General features: G+C 36.5%; 1 long non-coding RNA gene across 3 annotated transcripts; it reads right to left on the reverse strand.

Annotated features, from left to right (window-relative positions):
- Position 1: 1 nt before the first annotated feature.
- LOC121413536 lies at positions 2 to 6,265 on the reverse strand. Of its 3 annotated transcripts, none has more exons than XR_005969750.1 (3): positions 6,105 to 6,265; positions 2,070 to 2,312; positions 2 to 122 (listed from the first exon to the last, which is right to left on the reverse strand). It is a non-coding gene; the product is annotated as an uncharacterized LOC121413536 (long non-coding RNA). The 3 variants fall into 3 exon arrangements; XR_005969749.1 differs by having other exon boundaries at positions 2,070 to 2,361; XR_005969751.1 differs by lacking the exon at positions 6,105 to 6,265 and adding an exon at positions 4,322 to 4,599.

Genomic DNA, 6,265 nt, shown 5'->3' on the forward strand with positions numbered 1-6,265 from the left:
CTGTATGACTCTAGATTTTTTTGTCTCTTTTTCTACGGCTTGCAGGCCAGGCAATGACTTCCCTGTTCTTTCTCTCCACTCACAGCAGACATATTCCAGATTCCTTCTAACAGTGTTCCATTCTAAAATATGAACAAAAGTTATCATAATGGTTAATTTATGAAATATAATACGGGGTCTACTTTAATTATAATACTTACAATGGGGAAAGGACAATAACAATTACCGTACAAAACTATTCTATATACATAACAAACTTCGAGTGAAATCATTGACTGACCTAATTGGCCTGCTTACAAATAAGATACATACATGTATTTGGCTATCATGAATATGGGAATCTGGGTGTATTGAGGGAGAAGGCAAATAAAATAAAATACAGTTAGGGACGAGAAAGGGGACGGGAGAAAGAAAGAGAGGGGTAGAGGGAAGAGTTAGTGTGTGTTAGAGTCCCCAGGGGGGCCACTTCCATTGACGAGTGGATACTATGAGCAACCAAAAAACAGGTGAAAAGGATCCCTTTTTCAAGATAGGACACATTACATATGTAATGTAATAAGGATGTCAAAACACTAAGACAATGAAAAATTTCTGAGAGTATAAAAAGACTAAAATATATACTTTATAATGGATTTACTTTTTGCCCCAACACTTAACGTGTTTAGGGTCTGATTTCAGTGAGCTTTGTGAGTGGTACTTAACCCAATAAAAGTAAAGGTGAAGCCGACGTCCATGCCAATCAGGTCTGTGAAATCGTACTAGTTTAGGGGGTCACTTCAGAGAATACTTGTCAAGGGTACCGTTTTATTTCCAATACTTGTTTAGGGTAGGGTTTCACACGCCAATACTTGTTAAGAGGTGCATTGTCAGAACATGGAAATACTTAATTTGGCCATGCATGGTATCCACTCATCAATGGTCAAAGTACCCCACCCCCCCTGTATGAGTCTGTCTTTCTCTGGATGGATGAGAGGGAAGGGAGAGGAACAAAACAGCATACCATCACTTCTTCACCATTGATTTAATAGCATACTGTCGTAATATAATAATGGACAGACAATAGTAAAGCTATATGAGCGTTTGAATGTTGAGAATTAACTATGGAGAATCACTATCCTATGGAGGTTTTCTATTGCGATTGGAATGTGTCAAAGGCAATTGTGTACAAATATCCCCTTTGATGGACTATATCTCTCTTTTTGCTCCTGCTTTTCAGTGATAAAAATTCTTCATCCACGATGTATTAAAGGGGAAGTTCACCCTGAAGAAGACTTTGTTGTAAAAATAGCAGAAAAAAATAGTAAAAAATATTGGTGAAGGTTTGAGGAAAATCTGTTAAAGAGTAAGAAAGTTATTAGAGTTCAAAGTTTTGGATTTGCATGTCATAAACGAGCAGCTGCCCCATATGTTATGCAATATAAAACGCATGAATTTCAAATTTTACATGGTTCCTGATGACTTGATTTTGTTTTCTATTCTAATCGGGTGTGAAATGATTTGTCTATTGATATACAAAAAGAACAGTACAAATCATTTTCAATTTTCTGAGAAAAAGACATTTCATTGATTTTTTACTATTCGCTATGTAGGAATGCTGCTCGCATATGACGTCACAAATCATATAATTGAAATTCTAATAACTTTTTAATCATTTGAGGAATTTTTATCAAACATTCGGCAATATTTTTTATTACTTTTTCTGCTATTTTTACAATAAACTATTTTTCAGGGTGAACTTCCCCTTTAAATGAAAACATGTATAACATATCCTCCAACAGAAAGGAAATCTGATCTACACCAACAGATTTACAAAAGATGCAATTCAAGTAAAATAAATATGCACAAAAAAATGGGGAAGTTGTTCATGTGTGACATCACACATCATTGTCACATTGCCATAGGACATGACAGTGATGATCTCAGCATTCAAGTCATGATTAAATATTTAGTATTACTAAATAATCATAACTTGGATGCTGAGATCATGAATTACTAACAACAAATTTTTACAACGGTTCATCCGCACACGTTGGTGAGCAAAAGCTCACCAATTTCTTTTGTTGACTTACTTCCAAGAATCTTATAACATGGCTTACAGCAACGCCTTGTATTCCACGTTGCTTCATCTCCAACAGCCCATCCTATTTGCTGAAGTACTTGGCCAACCTTAACATTGGTTTTTGAGAGATACGCACAGAATGATAAAGCTTGTGTCCCAATAAGTTGGAGATTTCCATCACAGACACCACATGTATCCATGTTGAAGTACACAGCCTCCCAGGAGTAGGAGTAACTCTCTGTCAGTACCTTTCCTGCAACAAAGCCAGTCTTAAAGGTCAAGTCCACCCCGGAAAAATGTTGCTTTAAATAAATAGAGAGAAATAAAAAAAAGCATAACACTAAAAATTTTATCAAAATCTGATGTAAAATAAGTTATATTTTAAAGTTTTGCTTATTTTTCACAAAATAGTTATATGCACATCTCAGTGACATGAAAATGAGACAGTCCATGATGTCCCTCACTGTTTCTTTTGTTTTTTATTGTTTGAATTCTACAATATTTCGTTTTTTACAGATTCAACAGTTAGGACCAACTTGACTGAACCATATAGTATTAAGCAATGCTAATTCCACATGTTCAGGGAGGAATTAATTGTTGTTTCAGTTGACTATGAGGAGAAAATTAGAATATTCCATATTTCATAAATAAAATACAAAAGAAATAGTGGGTGGATTACATCATCAGTCTCATTTGCATACTGACTAGGATGTTCATAGTTGTTTTGTGAAATTAAGCAAAACTTTGAAAAGTCATAACTTTCTTATTTTACATCCTATATATTCTGATAAGATTTTCAGTGTTATGCTTGTTGCATTTTTCTCTTTTTATTCAAGCAAACTTTTTGTTGGGGTGGACTTGTCCTTTAATTATATGATGGGAAGAGAATGTCATCAATTAACTCTTTGCACTCCTGTGCCACATGAATTTTAGGGAGCAATTTAAAAAGGGGTTTTGAATGGACTATTCTACTTCAACTCAAAATAACTTTTGATAGTAGGATCCATGGGTTATTATAAAGAAAAGCTCTATGTGTACACTGCACAATGAGATGAACAAATCACTAAATTGTGCGTGTGTGTGTGTAATGCACCCTATGTGAATTAAGAATGAAATATGTCAAGTCCAAGTTGGCAGTACACTGTACAGTGAATCCCACAAAAAACGAAACCGAGATTTATTGATGATTTATCATTACTTAATCATAAATAAAATAGACAAAATGACTCCTATTTTAAAGCTTAGAATCTCTTCTTTCATCTGGAATTACTTAGTTCATTTCTCATTCACGCACAAGTGAGCAAAAACAATTTGAAGACGGGAAACCAAAAAGTCACTTGGCGGGCTGTATCTGGGTTTCAAAAAGAAAACCACATTTTTAAAAAGTTCAATAACTGCTCTTTAATTTGATACCTCAATTACAGAAAATGGTCAACAAAAAACAAAGTTCTGGTTATTTGAAATAAGGCTTGAATTTCAATAATTTCATAAAATGACGAGGTTTTACAGGCTAGCATTCAGACTCACTCGACACTCCGTTTTGTTGATGACCAACCTTGCATTCAGTCTTTTGTTTACCATGCAATAGCTTCTGTGGGAAACCAGTGAAAACATGTTTATTTAATTAAATTATACAACTACAAGCATTGTTTCGAGGGAACAGAACTTTTTTACTTCTTGACCATATTCTGTGATAAAGGTATCAAATAAAAGAGCAGATATTGAACTTTTTAGGCCCATGTGATTTTCTTTCAGATATTCCCCCCCCCCCCCGCCAAATGAGTTTTGGGTATCCTTTCTTCAAATTGTTTTTGCTCACTCATGCGTGAATAAGCTTTGCATTGGTAGGTAATTTGTCTATTGTATTTATGATTAAGTTATGACAAATCATCACTAAATCTGGGTTTCGATTTTAGTGGGATGCACTGTATGTCTAGACAAAAAAGTGGGCCAAAATTGGAAACTCTGTGTGAGCAGACAACATAATAAACTATTACAAAGGACAGACTTGGAACATATAATTGACAAAAAGATAAGTAAAAGTAAACACCACAAAGATTTTTTTACTTACACATGTATATATATGCACCTCCACTATAAGAACAAGAGCTTTTATTATTAATTATTATTTTATTATTAATTAATTTATTTATTGCTATTAATAATACAACAGTGTTGAATTATTATTGCAATAAATAGAGGGAAGTATTGCAAAAATTTATTTCACAGGCGTTAAAAGAAAATTACAATGTTTCAACTTACCCCATGTTCCAACTAACCCCGGTCTCCCCTATGTGAAAAGTTACACACTACATGCACAACCAATGCATTTGTCTTCATCACGATCTTGAAGCAGCATTTACTCTGAGAGAAGAACTATAACTAGACGAACTAATAAGTGGGGGGTTTTGAATGGTTTTTGTGTTCTTCATGGGGGCCCAAGAACTTTTTGAAATGGTTCAAACACTCTTTCAACGCAAATCGCGCGATTTGCTTGCTGTTGCCAAGCGGAAGACAAAGAAATCAAGATGGCGACGTAAACACGGCCGTAAGCTCTTCCCATCTTTTATAACAAATTTCTCATTTTTTTTAATGAATTCTTCTTTAAAAATATGATCAATATCGCAGAAATGTTGGAAATGAAGTTGGACCCCATGTATGGTGAGGCTACCACATATCGACCACCTCTTTTGAAACCGACCACCTTGCGTGCGTTAAAATTATTGCGTATTACAAACGATACGCGCGGGAGAGTAGGTGCAGTGTCCAAAGAAACGGTAAGAATCGATTTTACGAGAAAAAAAAGAAGCAAAAAGTAAAAATTTAGTAGAATTAATCAAAATTGTATTGACTAGACCTAAACCCCGCTGAAAAACCAAGAATTCCGATAGGAAACGGCTTTAGAACAAATATCCGTCGTCAATCATCGAACCATGTGCCGGAGCTCGCAATGGAAGTAGTGAGACGATCATTTAGCATGTTTACATCATAGAACTGATTTGGAAGAGTCAAAATATTTCACCACCGCGGCAAGAATCGGCCGTAAACTTAGTGTTCCGCGGGTGGTCGGTTTCAAAAAATGGGTGCAAATGAACAAATGTAAAATCGTTGTATTCGTTGTTCGTCAATATATACGCGGATTGAATCGGAGTCACCGTGCAAACATGGGAATCTGATCTGCTCAATTTTCTGCACAAATGAGACGAAAATTGGGTAAAATTGATGAATATTTTCGCAGATACGATGCTTAGAAGATTAGGTGGTCGATAAGGGGTATGCCTAGTTCCAACCATACATGTTAATAGGGCTAGATCTTTTAGAGGGAAAGTAGAATTCTCGGGGGCGAAAGTTTCTGGTTTTGTACCCATACGTGGGGGAATATAGGTAGGGATCCCAGGCGTCAGTGGGGAGTGACCATACGTATAGTAGGATGGGGGGTCGGGTGTCTGGACACTTAATATTTTAGAAGCCTTCTTTTTTGTCTTTGGATTACACTAAAAGTATGAATTCAATTGTTGAAATCATCTTCTATTTTGTTCTCTATATTTTCTAACATTTTGTACTAAAAATTGATAAAACTTGCTTGTATTTTTTTCCAAATGACTTTCTAATATTGATCGTCCGGACACACAACCTGTCCGGACACACAACAACTGGGTATATATCATGACTTTCACTCCCCATACGGCTCCAGGCTAACCACTCCATTCGCTGCCGTTCAATTTCGTCAGCACCAGTGAATTCTTTCATTCATCTCCCAATTTTTGTCATTGACATTGTACACAACGAGCGAGCGCAAACACAGACACTGACAAATCATAACTTTGTTCATTGAATGAGTGACACTCGAGAGCGAGAGGTGACTTATTTTCAGGATAAGGCCGCACTTTTGAGCGGCCACGGCAAGCCACGGCCATGGCACCCTAGCCCCACTCCGAGCCGCCCCCCAGGTCCACCGCAGGCCGCACTACCGTAGTACCGGCCACACTCCCGCTCCGAAAACGCTACCGTAACTTAAGTTAACTGTCCTCAGACAGTCACTCACCTCTCTGGTCAGTAACCGTCTTTTGGCGTTCTTTCACTGGCTTTGGCAAATGTAATCCGCCCTCAAATTTGCCAAAAGTCCAATTTGAGTTACTTAAGTCGGATTGGGCTAAACTTTAGAAGCATAATTTTAAATATGATATCTTAAAGTACACAACGAAC

The sequence above is a fragment of the Lytechinus variegatus genome, chromosome 4, assembly GCF_018143015.1.
Source record: "Lytechinus variegatus isolate NC3 chromosome 4, Lvar_3.0, whole genome shotgun sequence".
In the NCBI taxonomy this organism is placed as follows: domain Eukaryota; kingdom Metazoa; phylum Echinodermata; class Echinoidea; order Temnopleuroida; family Toxopneustidae; genus Lytechinus; species Lytechinus variegatus.